This window comes from Mesoplodon bidens (assembly GCF_964165515.1).
Source record: "Mesoplodon bidens genome assembly, chromosome: 11".
In the NCBI taxonomy this organism is placed as follows: domain Eukaryota; kingdom Metazoa; phylum Chordata; class Mammalia; order Artiodactyla; family Ziphiidae; genus Mesoplodon; species Mesoplodon bidens.
The window spans coordinates 95323039-95338156 of record NC_138167.1 but is presented as its reverse complement, the minus strand read 5'-3'; the positions used below and the strand labels follow the sequence as shown (position 1 = coordinate 95338156).

Genomic DNA, 15118 nt, shown 5'->3' with positions numbered 1-15118 from the left:
AATTCAAACTTCACTGGTGAATGTCAATTCAAAAATTCCATTAGGAGAATAATCTCTCAACAGCTATTGAATAAGAAAATGTGCATGCTTCTCATCCCAGTCCCTCCACTTCTAGGTGCTACCAGAAAGAAGCACGTGCTCATGAGCATAGGCACGCCAATTGCAGCATTGTTTGTATTAGTGAAAATTGGTTTTAATGTGGTTATTGATATAACAAAAATAAACTATTAGAACCATACCTCACATTACACCTAAAATAAATTCCACATGGGTTAAAGACTCTAATGTAAAAGCAAAACTTTATAAAGTGTTCAAGAATGTATAGGACATTCATTTTCATTACTGGTGTAGGAGAGAAAAAAAGCACAAAAACATTATACCACTAACTATGTATGAAAACGTACTGAAATATATACTATATTAAAATTACAAGGTTTGTTTTGAAAAGAGACATTGTAAACTAAAAAGACATATCTTAAAAAGATGTACTTAAACTTAAAAAAAATACTTAAAATCCATGTAACAGAGAACTGTTTTTTAAAATAAATAGAAGAATTATTATGAATCAATAAGAAAAACAAAACCAACCCAGAAGAAAATAGATAAAAGCATGTGAGCAGGTAATTCAGAGAAAGTTTGATAAAAATTACATTAAAAATGCTAAACCTCATTAGTAAGCACAGAGATAAAATTTTAAATAATATTTTGATACCATTTCATGCCCAATAGATTGGAAAAATTGAAACAGGCTGACAGTAAAAAGGTGGGTAATATATACAGAACTGTTGATTCTCCTAAGATATTGGTGTGAATGTAAACTAGCATAACCATTTTATTACAGATAGCAATTTGGCAATATTTAGCAAATTTGAAGATGTTCACACACCTTGATGGAGCAATCCCACAACTAGGCATATGCCTCAGTGAAACTCTAGCACATGTGTTCCAAGTTACAGGTACAAAATATTTATAAGAGCATTGAAAAAGTCAAATCTGATTTTTTTTGAGTTCTGTCAGGTCATTGCTGAGTTTTTCTAATTCTGATTTTATGTTGTATTTTTATTAGTTTATTTCTTATGTATTTTTCTTGATATCTTTTAGCTCACTTTGAAATATGAGGCATGGTTTTAATATTTATTTGTCTATCTATCTATTGTATTTCTTTTCTGGGGTCTTTTAATTGTGTAGATATTCTTCTATTCCTTTTTTTCTTTCTACGTATGGGATTCACACATTATTTTTCTCTTACTCATTTTTGTGTGAAATTAGTTTTCCTGAATTTTTAAAGGAAGCTTTGATTCTGATTGGTTCTTTTATTTCACAGAGCTCCCTCTTCTGTTATTTCCAGTAGTAACTTGCTTCCTGACATTCCTGGCTCTACTCTCTCCACAACTATTACCTTTTCCTTCCTCTCTGTTATCTATGTTACACTAAATTTGACTTCCTCCCTGGGCCCTGCCCTGGAAGTTGTCTTTGGCAGGTCAATTTCAAGCCTTCTGAGAGCTAGATTGTCCCCACTCCTTCAGGCTTTCTTACTGCAAGCTCTTGTGTTTATCTACATTTGAAGCATGCCAAAACTCCCCCCAGTGTCAGTTCTGGCTGTTATTGTCTTGCAGTGCTTTCCAGCAAACATCTATTGGCTATTTGAGTGCTCTCTTCTCATGCCCATCTGTGGCTCCACTGCTTTCTTCTTCTACTTCCCTCTCCCCTGGCAGCCTCTTCCTCCACATATACAAACACACATGTGCATGTGCATCTACTAATTTATTTCTTATTCTTTGTGGCTCTTTATTTACATTGCACTCTCTCATAGAGCCCTTGTTCTGGAGGAAGCAAGCTCCCATGTTGTTTGCTGCCCTATGGAGAGGTCCATCTGGCAAGGATATAAGGAAGGGCTCCAGCCAACAGTCCATGAGGAACTGAGGCCCTCAGTCTAAAAATGTCCAAGGAACTGAATCTTGACAACAGCCAAGTGAGTGAGCTTGAAAGCAGATCCTTCCCCAGTCAAGCCTTCAGATGAAGACACAGACCTGGCAAATCCTGATTACAGCCTTGTGAGACTTACTGAGGCAGAAGAATCTAGATAAACTCTGCTTGTGTTCTGGGCCCACAGAAAATGTGAGATAATAAATATTTATCAATTTAAGCTGCTAATTTATTATGCTAGAATAAATAACTGATATAACTCATACATGCAAAATTATGTACGTGTGTTATATATTGTGGCATTATTTGTAATTGCTAAAAAAGTAGAGACAATCAAAATGTACATCAATAGAATAGTAGTTAAATAAGTAGAGGTTCATTCATGAAATAAAACATGATGCTATACAAAGAAAGGATAAGAGTGCTCTTTATGCACTGATATGAAAAGATAATCAATATGTTATTAAGTGAAAAAGCAATGTACAAAATAATGCATAGCATGCTAACATTTATTTATGCCTATAAAACTTGTCTGCAAAGATACAGAAAAAACTAGTAACCATGGGTACCTATTTTGGGGGACTGAGGTGGGTAGAAACTGAGTGGCTGTAAGTACAGAGGTGGGAGGGAGATTTTCAACTCCACAGTGTTTTAGGTTTACTGACTTTGGAATCCATGTGAATGGATTAGCTGTTCCACAAATTAATTAACTGTTTAAATGCTTAAAGGGAAGAAATAAGTAAAACGTTTAACAAAAATGCATTTTCTTTTTCTAAAACAAAACATAACATTGAGTAAGAAAAAGAAAATTGCATTCTGTGTTGTGCATGTATATGTTTTACAGCAGGCAAATCATAATATATAACTTATTGATACTTGCTTATATAATATATGTGATAATATATAACTCAATAATAATATATAATCAATAATATATAACTTGTTGTTACTTATATAATAATAAATTTTAAATGTGCATGGGAATGATAAATTCCAAATTTAGGCTAATAGTTCTTTCTGGAAAGAGAATGATGTGAATAAGATTGGAGAAAAAGAAGCCAGGTGACTTCAACTGTATCTTTAACATTTTAATTTCCAGTTAGGTGATATAGATTCAAAAAGTACAGAGAAGGACAGAAATGTGGAAATACTTGACGTTTTCAGGTAAAGGAATTATTTTAGGAAAATCACTTAAATATATTTTATATTTTGATGACATCAACATTAACTGGGATTCTGTAAACATTCTCATGAAATTTAAAGATGGCTATATTGTATAGTTATTGGGCCTATTTTGAGAGAGTTCATACAAAGAAACATAAAATTTCATGTATCTATTTTTGTTATTAGGAACTATGGAAGTAAAAATGCATCAGTCTGACATATAGGGTGAGAAAGTGAGCACTGAGCATCATATGGGTAATTTTTTCAACAGCCATTCCTTGAACTTATAAATCTACATTTGATTGATTGAACTCAAACAGCCACACCTAATTTATTGGGAAATGTAATTTAGTTGTGTACACAGGGAAAGAAATGAAATTTAGTGAACACAAAGCATAGTCTCTTCCACAAGGGATGACACTACTAAGCATGTGGGAGTGTTGACCTGATGATGCCAGACCTTTCAATTTTTTAAGAGCAGCCAGAAATTTAATTTTCTTTTTTTAATGTGACATCTCCGATTTTTAAATGTTGGCAACTAAATCATTCTTTTAATGACCTTATATGAGCCAAACAAAATATGTCTACAAACTAGATCTGTAGGCCAATAGTCTGCAAACCTCGACAGTACTAAAATATCCTACAAATGAACACTGAGAGGGACCAGAGTTCGAGATCTCTTTTCCTGTGGATTGTGGGTACACAGTATTCTAAAACTAAGAAGAGTTGGTGAGAGATGCCACAGAAGCCAAGGGGTAGGACTAGGGTACACCCAGTAAATTAGGATGAGGACTCAAAGGCCACTGGATCCAGCAAATCAAAAAATAGGGCTAGCCACAAACTGTAATAAAGTTATACTCCCTGGCTTCTTGAAACTTGTAATGCAGTTGGAAAAAGGCTGCATAGAAACCGAAGTGTCCACAATACAATACACCCCAGACTTTCTGGTATAGACTGAACATCAAAATTAGAGAGTTAATTCATTATTTTGAGATGTAGTTGTTAGAAAAAACTTTGTGAGGTAGGGGAGACTTGAAGTACACTTTGAAGAACGTAACAATAAAGAACCTTGGGTATATTCACATAATAAGTGGAAATGTGAGAAAGAAAGAAAAGACAGGAATTCTAAAGAGCTGAATTAACTCACAAGTTCTTCCTTCACTAGCTACCTGAGTTCAGAGGCTTCTAATTACCTCCTAATCACTATTCTCACTTTCTTCTCAATTTTTAGCTGGGCACAGAGCTTCCTTGCCTTTAGGTCTGATCATATGTCTAAATATTAGCTAACAGCTCTAAGGAAAATTGGGTGTGCAACTTCCAGAAAATGCTTTTAAAGAGGGTCCTTTTAATCCCTCTCTTCTTGCTGGTTAAAATGAGTACCTCTATATGCTGAGACTCCAACAGCTATCAGGGACCTTGAGGTGGCCTTGGGAATGGAAGTCCTTTATAGCATAGTAGCAAGACAGGAGCCTGGGATGGAAACCTTTGGGCTCCCTGGATATGTAAGAGAAATAAACTTGTCTCATTTATGCCATAGGTATTCTGTTTGGTTACTATGGTTTTCTCTTAATTTTTTGCTTTAAAAAAATACTCAAACTTGAACATATTATTTTACCTCCCTGGACTTTCCTTAAAATGAGGGAGGTAAATTTGTTAAGATAGTCCCACTGATGTCTTCATATTTCAACATTCTGTATGATTCAAGGAAAATTTTTAAAAATCTCTTAAACAATTGTGCCATGTCAGTTTGCATCAACACATCTTATATAAAAAGCGATAATTTCAGTCAATTACTCAGGTATTTTCTAATGTATCCAAGTTTCTCTTTGAGAAAACACATGATGACGTACATCACACCTAAATGGAATACAAGGTATCCCCCTCTTTTCGAAAGTTTGCTTTATATCACTTCACTTTTACAAAAGACCCTCATTAGTACCTATTTTTGCTAACTGAAAGAAATCTTAAGAGGATTTTTCCTTTTAGGAAAAATGGGACAATAGTACTCAGTATTTGTTTTGCAGCGAGCCGTTTACAGAGGCAGTGCTCACCCCCCAGCAGCGAGAGGGCACCTCCAAGCTCTTTTCCCAGGAACTACACTCAGCATCTTAGCATCAGGCCACGAAAGCTTTAAACTGTCTGTGAGCATCTGTGCTTTATCTCAATTTATTTTTGCGTGTCCTTAGCAAGATGTGCCATCAGGTAATTGCTTCTTCACTTTACTCCATTTCTGCTTTCCAAAGTTTTCACAGGAACACTCAACTTTTGGATAGCAGAGAAAACTTTTATTCCAATAGAAGTTGGAATAAAAAAATATTCCAAATTTGCTCATCCATTAATGGATGAGCAAACAAAAAATTGCACCATTAATGACATTGTTGAAAATTTTATAACTGATCCCTTAAAACTGATGATTAATATTACCTTCCGCCTGGTCAACTTTCCCCAAAGCATATTCATTTGAATAAAAATCTTGATAAGAAATCAACAAAATACATATGCTAGGGTGCAACAGCTGTTTATACTACTTTAATCCATGTTTCCTTTTGAGAGAGTCACCAGACACATTAGAATAGGAGAAGTCCTGAGCCATCTCAAAGAAGCAGATAAACAAAAACACTTATTTCTGTTTAATCAGTTATTTCTACAATATATTGGACCATAGCAATATTTTTCTTCAGAAGAGTGGTTGGGAAACAGTTCTAGATGGTATAGTTTTCCAGAATTCTTTCTTTATATCCTGCTGCTCTCCATTTAGGAAAGTAAACAAAGCCCTGAGGTAATAGATAAGTTAAATTCCATTTGGTATTTCACAGCACACCCCATAAGAAAGCTGTTTGTAAACCACAGCTTGAGATTCTGAGGAAAAGAAGACTGATCAGCGAGCTCAGTTTAGATGTTGCACATTTAACTTTGTCTTTTGGGCTCTGCCTCTTGTAGCAAAGTTCAGCTTTGAGTCAGAAGTACTATTATTGTACTATGAGCTTTAGAAAGATAATTGACATTCACCCTGGGCTTAATGTCCTTGGAGAGAGATTTCAAGAATAGAATTTTAGTGGTTGATTCTAGACCTTTCCTTGTCTGTAAACCTTACAGTTTACATAGGCAATAAATATTTTTTGAAATCAGTAAAAATGGAAGCAAGAGACTAACAAGTGAGAGAAGTACAATACAAAAATAAGCAGTACTTGGAAACGCCTCCTTTTTGGTATAGCGTAATTTTTGTTGTTGTTCTTTTGAATGTTTTGTTTACCAAGAGAACAGAAATCTTCTACAGGGACTAGGAGGTGCCATCTGGTGATTTTATACAATATCACTACTAAAAAAAGCTCTATGTTCCCCAATTGTAATAGATCTAAAAACTCATTCTTTTGAGATTTCATTGATAGTGCCCAGAAAAACAGATTTTTCTTTAATTTCTTTTTAGCATTCAAGAAAATAAGCTAAAAGCTATTTTCATGATTTAAAACACCTATATGATTTATAATACAAATTAAGGAATGGAAGGAAAAACTGATATAGATCAAGAATCATAAATTCATAAAACTGCAAAGAATCCAAAATATTTTGAGAAGTATAATAAAAAATTATCTTAATATATTTCCTCTGGAAATCATAGCTATCAAAAGGCTACAAAAGGCCATGTTACAAACATGTGGATTTTTAATCTATAGAACAGATGGCAGATTTTCATTTTATTCAATTGCTTTACCAAGGGATGAATCAAACATCTGGTAGAATTTTTATTTTTATTTCATTTGCACTTATAACTCTAATTACATATAATGGAGTGCTAAGAACTGTTAACAGAATGCTGTTATAGAAACATAGTAACAATGTAGGATTATTAATTCAAAACTGCCATTTCTGGGAAAAGCCTAGAAATCAGTGGGTGGCAAGTAAAATATGAAACATTTGCTGAGAAACAATTGTAAGTTTTACATGTCAAAATATATGGATGGTCATGCATAGCTGTTTGTGTTAACGATTAGTACTGATGTATGTTGTTAGGTTAAAACAATGGATGCATTATACAGGGAAGAAAGAACATCTATAGAAGATCAGAGAGGAGACTGCCAATTTTGGTTTTTAGCCAAATTCAATTTCACTGGGTTGTTAATAACTTGATTGGAGGTGACTGTGTTTATTTTGGGAACCTGTGCTTTTACATGATCACAAAATGTAATAACGCATATGTAGCTCAGACTGAAAAATACACGACACGATAGACCTGAGGAATGTATTTTCAATTTTGATTTAAATGTTTACTTGTCCACAGCAGTATTTTATGAAGTCCCTGAACTTATGAACCCATGTCAGTCTACATGGCTGGTTTAACATGTGCAACACTTGATTGCTTTTCTGAATGACCACTAATATTATTTTGTGTACATAATTCACAATATTCTATTTTGAAATCCAGCATAACACTTCATTTCAATCTACTGATTTAGTCCTCTAGGAAGGACAGAAACTATTAAATTTTCAAAGCTTCTCAGTGCTATTCCTGTATCTAATAGAAATAGCCAATTGAGAATAACCACTGTGGTTTCTCCAGGAATCTGACTGTGCCTTGTTTCACAATGTCTATTTTCTGAGACATAATGTAATCAAAATTAATCTGAAGCTTATTAAATTGATGTACCAGCCTTTAGAGGTGACTATTTTTATAAGAATAAATTCTAAAAGTTTCTAAAGAAACAGTGAGACACTGCCTGTTATTATTGGCATACACCTGCTGCTGTTATGAATTACATTGCTTCAATAAATGAATTTCAGATAACAAATTGTTTCTTTAAGTATCAAGAATAACCTTTTAAATAATATGTATTTCAAGTTATAATCCTACTAACATGAAAATAAAATAAATGTTTTACTAAAATAAACACATTTACCTGCTTGCTTACATAAACAGAAAGTATCAAGCTCTTCTTTTAACAATTTAGAGTCATTTTTACAATCATCAGTTTTATGCTTGGCTTTAGTATGGTTGCTTCTCTATTTCCTTTCTTACTGTTATTTAGTTATTAAATAACAGTTTAGTTTGTCAGTGTAATGCTGAGCACATGAGAAGTTTAAAAAAATATTGGTGGAATGGATGCACAAATTCTCAAATGAAGCTTCCAGTTCTCGTCCTAATTTGATGTGGATAGAGAAGTAAGACACCCAAGTATTAAAAATGTGCATTCATTATATCTAATGTTGAATCAAGGGTCTAGCCAGTACACAAGATGCATGAATCTTAGAATACTAGGTATTTCAGTGGGTCAGAACTTTTTCCATTTACTATCAGGTTCTCAGATTTGTTACAGATGTTGTATTTACCAAAAGATTGACCACTAAATAAATCAGATGTTATTATCAATGAGATAATGACACGTGGAAATAATATATTGTGTTCTTGGGCAATACTATTACATTAACAAATATATGCCTTGCCTTGAATGGTTTTTATCTTTAGTTATTGGTTTAGATATAGAGGAAAAGTCACAAATCAACTTTAGAATTTGCTTCTTTCCACATGTGAGGCCAGAATCAATTCTGTGTAATGGTACCCTGAGAGGATAATGTGGTATAAGTTGAAAATTGCAAGATTAGTGAGCATCCCTTGGGAACTCTCTGGGTTTCTTTATATATTCCCATTTTTTTATTATAAAAAAATGTTTTTATTCTTACTAATATCTCCTAGGCTGAATATATTGATACTTTGTCTCTATTATATCTACATTATAGAGGACTTTGATGTATCTCTAAAACTCATTTATTTTCATATAGTTGAAGTCTATTCCCAGACCCTAGAGATGTTAACTTGATTACGTCAGTGATAAATTAGAGAATGGTGACCAAAAACAAGCAAAAAAAAGCAATGTTGTTGGCTAATTATTTTTAGAAAATATGTGGATACTGAAAATACTCTTTTCATCTAGATTATTGAATTCCCTATAAAAATATAATTTAATTGGGATAATTATATTTTTATAAATGTCCTTTTTCTTCTAGTTTTGGTATGTTTATTCTTTAATAAAGTTTTAAAGAACTGATACTAAAGTACTAAAAGTTGTTCTGAATTTTAACCTACAATGTTTATTATAATAATCTTAATTTTTATCATGATTTTTCCTGAAATTTCTAAATAAAATGGTAGATTATTTAGAAATGGTCAAATCTGTTTTGATTTTTTAAAATACATCTCAGTGAAATTTGTTCTATGAACAGTAGTATAGACATTCTATGGAGACTAATGTAATCTCCAGTTCACAGGCTACCTTGGATTTACATGGCACCTGTCTAAAAGTTGGAAAGCATACTGATTATAGAACCTGAAATTGGGGTCTTCAGCCCCCCTGGATCTGAGGATGTATTCTGTGGTTTTTACAATCATTTCACTGTATAATTTTAAAAATTTATGCTTCATTCTGTGTATGTGAGCTGAGTAGCAATGTTCTTATTGTCTTAAGTTCAACAACTAAAAACCCAAGGCTGATAAAAAAGCAGCATCAATTCTCTGCATTTAAAAGAATGTTGAAAATAATTGAGGCTATTAGCTCCCTGATGGCTGGTTCCCATTCCCGATTATTGCCCTAGTCCCTATCCCACCATCAAGTCCGTTTAAGCAGAACCCCAGGAAATAGGGAGAACCAAAATTTATTCAAGTTGTGAATTATTTACCCAAGGAGGAAACTACGGATTTTTACTTCCTTGCCTGAAGAGTGAAGAAATGGTGCTTACCAAATCCAAGAGAGAAGACCTCAAGGAGTGCCACCACCAGAAATTAGAAGTCAACACTTGTATCTCACTCCCCAGGTGAACGTTTTCTTATGCAGCATACTTGTTGATTTATGCCTGTCTGTTCAGAGGTAAGAGAACTAGTTTATGGATATAAATTAAATGTGATTTATTAAAAATTTCCTATAATTGTACGTTTAATATGTATTTTTTCTGGACCCAGTTGTTTCAATAGGATCTGCAGTTCATCAAAACACAATAACTAAAAGTAAAATTTTTTTACAAGTATATAATAATTTCTTAGAAATGAATTCTTAATGAGATTAAGATAGCATCCTCTTAAGACAAGATTAATTCATACAATTTTATAAGCTATAAAACAAAATTATAAATCAATGTGTTATTTCTCATCACTTATTTTTTAACAATGCAATGTAATACATAGCTCAGCTCATAAATCATTTATTTACCTAGAAATATTTCCTTGTTAAATGTGTGTACATACATGTATTAAACTCTGATGCTTGTCATTCAAATAGTTAAAGCATTGTACAAAATCAGAAAGAACTCTATTATTTTACTAGCTATTGTGATCAAATTTTTCTTGTATCTAAATAAAGAGAAATTTATCTATTGCCAAAACTAACCAGTCTGGCTAGCTTTACTTTTACTTTTTATTAATAAAAGGTAGAAAACAGTCATTTCATAAGATGAAATAAGAGGAGGATTAAATAATTAAATATTTCACAATATGACTTGATAAAATAGGTTTTAACTACTTTGTTGAATAATACATACCAAATCTGAAAGAAAGCATAAAAAATTTGCCTGTGGGTTTTATCCAGTGTATCTTGAAAATTTTGGTAATCTCAAAAAATATTCCAATTACATTAAAAGGATCTACTTCACTAACCTATACTGCTTCAACTCTTCAAAGTTTTTCTTTTTAGTTAATGACAGGTCCCAAGGATGAATCTTGAGAATAGCTTAAAAGAACTACTTATATTTAAATACATGAAAAAAAGCTATTTTTGATATTTAACATTTCTTACCTACGTGTTATTTGCTTTGCTCTTATGGAACTCCCTGAAAATTGATACATTCTTTGACCATGTGAAAAGCTGGAAGAGGTGAGATCTTTAAATAACAATTATCAATACCAATCCATTTTAAATGCCAGTTTTTCACTTTTAACAGAAATATCTGTAAGACAGAAAAAGACCCAAGTCCTGAGATGGTTTATATTTCCTTGGTTATCCATTGACACTGATTTGTTTTCTTAAGCCAATATTTTGAAGTCACTTTGTTTGACGTCCAGAGAGATTTTTGAGATGTGTGCCTTTCTTTTGTGAAGCAGGATAGAAGAGATAGGGAGAGGAAGGTAGAAGGGAGGAACCTGCCTTGAAGTCCCTTCTACAAATTTATTCTCAGCTACATCCGTCTCAGGAAAGAACACATCCTTGCTCCATTATTCCTTTTAAATTCTTGGTGTTATATTGCTTTGCATACCTAGGTTTAGAAACTGCTCCAAACAGTATTGTAAAGGCAGTAATTAAAGAAAACTAAAACTCCCTATTTGTACCCAAACAAGTCCATACTCTTCAATAACTGAAAAACTAGATGGACAGATAGATAGATTTGCATGTATGTACACACATGTTTTAGATCATCTGATAGATTCTTTTATCATCATGCAACTGCATTGTACCTTCTATGTAAATTTGTGTTTATGGTTTTATTAGACCAAGATATTACATAATGAAGCTTATGTGTGCTGAGTAGTAATTTTAAATATGTGTTTAATATTTAATTATAGTATTTCTCAATCTAGGGTCCATAGACCCTTAGGGACCCACAGATACATTCTCAACAGTCTGCATGATCTCAGGTCTGAGAAATTCTGGTTAATGGACTTAGTCATTAAGAGCTCAGGCCATAGAGCCAATCTCATCTGGTTCAAATTGCAGCACCCTCACTTACCAGCTGTGGATCCTTGGGGAAGTTACCTTCCTTCTCTGAATCTCAGTTTTCTCACCTATAAGATGACAGATATAATGCAATGTAAAAAGCTCACTTCTTCTTAGGTTGAATTAATTAAGAGAAACATTTCATCCATCCATAAAATCAGTAAGTCAAAAATGTTATTTCAGAATAACAGAGACTCGTTATTCTGATGTTTGGATTCTGGATATAATTAAGTGAAAATAGTGTACCCTACTTCAGAAATACTTCAGAAATACTTGTACTACTTTTGTTAGCCATCATGACCAAACATTTTCTGTGCATTTAAAGAATGAGAAACTTTATATTGCTAAAAATTAATCAATCTGGTAGCTAGCATACAATTTTGGTTTACTAATAGAAAATATATTCATCTTATAAGTTCAAATAACTTGAGGATTAACTCTAATTGGAATGAGCATTTCATTATATGATTTGATGAGTTTTAACTACCAATATAGCTTTTCATTAAATCAGACTCCCTAGAATCCCAAATTGTTCTTTTTCCACTGATAGGAAATTGTCTAATAGAAATATCTTAGCAGAAAAAATGGACCTTGCGGGAGAGGAAAATATGAGTAATCATTAACAAAATCATTTCAGTGTTTTATGGGACAAAGGAAGAATATTTTCGCCCTATGGTAAGCACTGTATACTTCTAATTTAGACCCATATTTCTTATTGTAGGAATGCTGGAAACAACTGATAGATTTTCTATCAATATCCAGATCAAAGCCACCTTTATTTAGACCAACTGGTACATAATTAATGATACTTTAATATACAGCAAGGTTGAGGATGCTGAGAGGAAAGCATGAGACAAGGTTGAGGTTTTCCTCACACCCTCTGTATTATTCATGTTAGACTATCTACTGTAACAGACTATCCCTAAATCTCAATGGCTTAACACAATAGAGGTTTCTTTTTCACTCACATTCCATCTAACCTAGGAAGTGACAGGGACATAATAGACTGTTCTTTATGATTTGTCAGGGACATAGATTCCTGTCAGGTAGCTCCACCATTTTCTAAGGTCTTGGAGTCTTCCACAGGGTTTTCTGCAGCCAGGCAGCAGAGAGGTAGGAAAAAGTACCTGGAGTGTCTCATCCAAGGGTTTGGGGCCCAGCTCAGACAGTGTACATCATTCAAAAACAAGACGAGAACATAGGTATTAGTCCCAACTGGCTGGGGTCTGGTAATCCTCTATAGAAATTCAGGATACTTGGTTTAAGTTCACAGATTCTTGCTGATATTGTAATGATATTATTTTTTCCAGATGTTTCTGTTACCTTCATACACTATTTTTATTTAATCGTAAGTGATATTAATTCATTCATTTCTAACTCTGTGAGACTCTGAACAATCTTGTGTACATACTGACTTAATTCTATTGTAAAGAAATTGCATCAGTTATAACAAGATCAATTAAGTAATTGCCAGCAGCTTAAATCTGAATGATTTAAAATCTAATTTCCTAAAAAAAAATCCACAAAGATTAAGTACAATTTTCCATAACACCCAAGTAAACAAGCATCAAAAGCTCAAGGTTAATAATAAAAATAACAACCATAAAACTAAAATCTCATAGATCTTCTTGCAAATAAATAACTACATTTATGGGTGATAAGATATAAATCTTATGATAGCAAGATCTAACAAGAAAGGAACATCACCCAAACCTTGCTAATGTTATATTTTAGTGTCTTTATAGGTGACTGACATATAAATATTCTTCAAACTTTTATTCTACTATTTACTTGATGTTAAAGCCTGGCCAATTGCTTTGTATTTTCAAAATTCTCGTATCAGGAACTTTAAGTTTCTTATTCTCTCAATATTCTACTTACTCAAGCTTGGGGGTGTCATTTATAATTTATTTTAATTAATGTGCATTAAAGGTATTTGAGATTTAGATTTTTAAAAAATTTCCACTCCTAATAATATGTTTACTCTGAGAAAAATTGTGCAAATGCTGCTGGTCAAAATGCTGATATTTGTTAATCAGCAGATCTAGGATATCTGGAGCTGGATTTCCAGCTCTCAGCTTTCTCATCATGAATAAATCATGATCACATGACCCAAGCAGAAAAGTACATGCTTTACCCAAGATTCAAATACTAGTTAGACCACAATACTTTTACCCACATATTTTGAAGTTTTAAAAAAGTACAATTATTATATCATGTCCATAAAACTGTGGAACATCAAAGTTTATACTGGTATCAAAGGTGACCATATTTGTTTCACTGTAAATATTTTTGTGTTTACACTTTACTCTCTAACTCAAAATCTTACTATATCTAATTTGATTCTATTCCAAGCTCTTCTACGTACTATCAGTTTAGTCTTCAGCAAGGCATTAATTTTTCTGAGGCTTAAATTCATTGCCTATGAAACAGGGATAATTATGTCAATTTATCAAGGTTTTGTAAAACGTAAATAAGATAATAATAATGGGTGGTTAATTCTTTGTAAACACTATTGGTAAAGCATCAAAAGAGTGTCCTGCTCCTCCCTCTTTCTTTTACCCATGCTATTGAGGGCTTTTTGTCATTTTAATTTTTGGTTTGTGTGTGTGTGTGTGTGTGTGTGTGTGTGTGTTTTAAATTTTATTTATTTTTTATACAGAAGGTTCTTATTAGTTATCTATTTTATACATATTAGTGTATACATGTCAATCCCAATCTCCCAGTTCATCCCACCACCGCCTCTCACCTCCCCGCTTTCCCCCCTTGGTGTCGATACGTTTATTCTCTACATCTGTGTCTCTATTTCTGCCTTGCAAACGGGTTCATCTGTACTATTTTTCTAGATTCCACATATATGCATTAATATACGATATTTGTTTTTCTCTTTCTGACTTACTTCACTCTGTATGACACTCTCTAGGTCCATGCATGTCTCTACAAATGACCCAACTTCGTTCCTTTTCATGGCTGAGTAATATTCCATTGTATATATGTACCACATCTTCTTTATCCATTCATCTGTCGATGGGCATTCAGGTTGTTTCCATGACCTGGCTACTGTAAACAGTGCTGCAATGAACACTGAGGTGCATGTGTCCTTCTGAATTATGGTTTTCTCTGGGTATATGCCCAGTAGCAGGATTGTTGGGTCATACGGTAATTCTGTTTTTAGTTTTTTAAGGAACCTCCATACTGTTCTCCATAGTGGCTATGTCATTCCCACCAACAGTGCAAGAGGGTTCCTTTTTTTCCACACACTCTCCAGCATTTGTTGTTTGTAGATTTTCTGATGAGGCCCATTCTAGCTGGTGTGAGGTGATACCACATTGTAG

At 33.2% G+C, this 15118-nt stretch overlaps 1 protein-coding gene across 6 annotated transcripts in view; it reads right to left on the bottom strand.

Annotated features, from left to right (window-relative positions):
* LIN7A (lin-7 homolog A, crumbs cell polarity complex component) overlaps nt 1–15118 on the bottom strand; it is a 245147-nt gene that overhangs the window by 216791 nt on the left and 13238 nt on the right. For 3 of the 6 annotated variants that reach the window (XM_081249927.1, XM_081249932.1, XM_081249929.1), the window contains exons 2-3: nt 11797–11851; nt 9820–9937 (exon numbers count right to left, since the gene is read on the bottom strand). The gene's annotated coding sequence lies outside the window, so the exon portion shown is untranslated. Of the gene's footprint in view, nt 1–9819; nt 9938–10868; nt 11194–11796; nt 11852–15118 lie in introns of those variants that run through there. The other 3 variants (XM_081249928.1, XM_081249931.1, XM_081249930.1) reach the window with 3 other exon arrangements.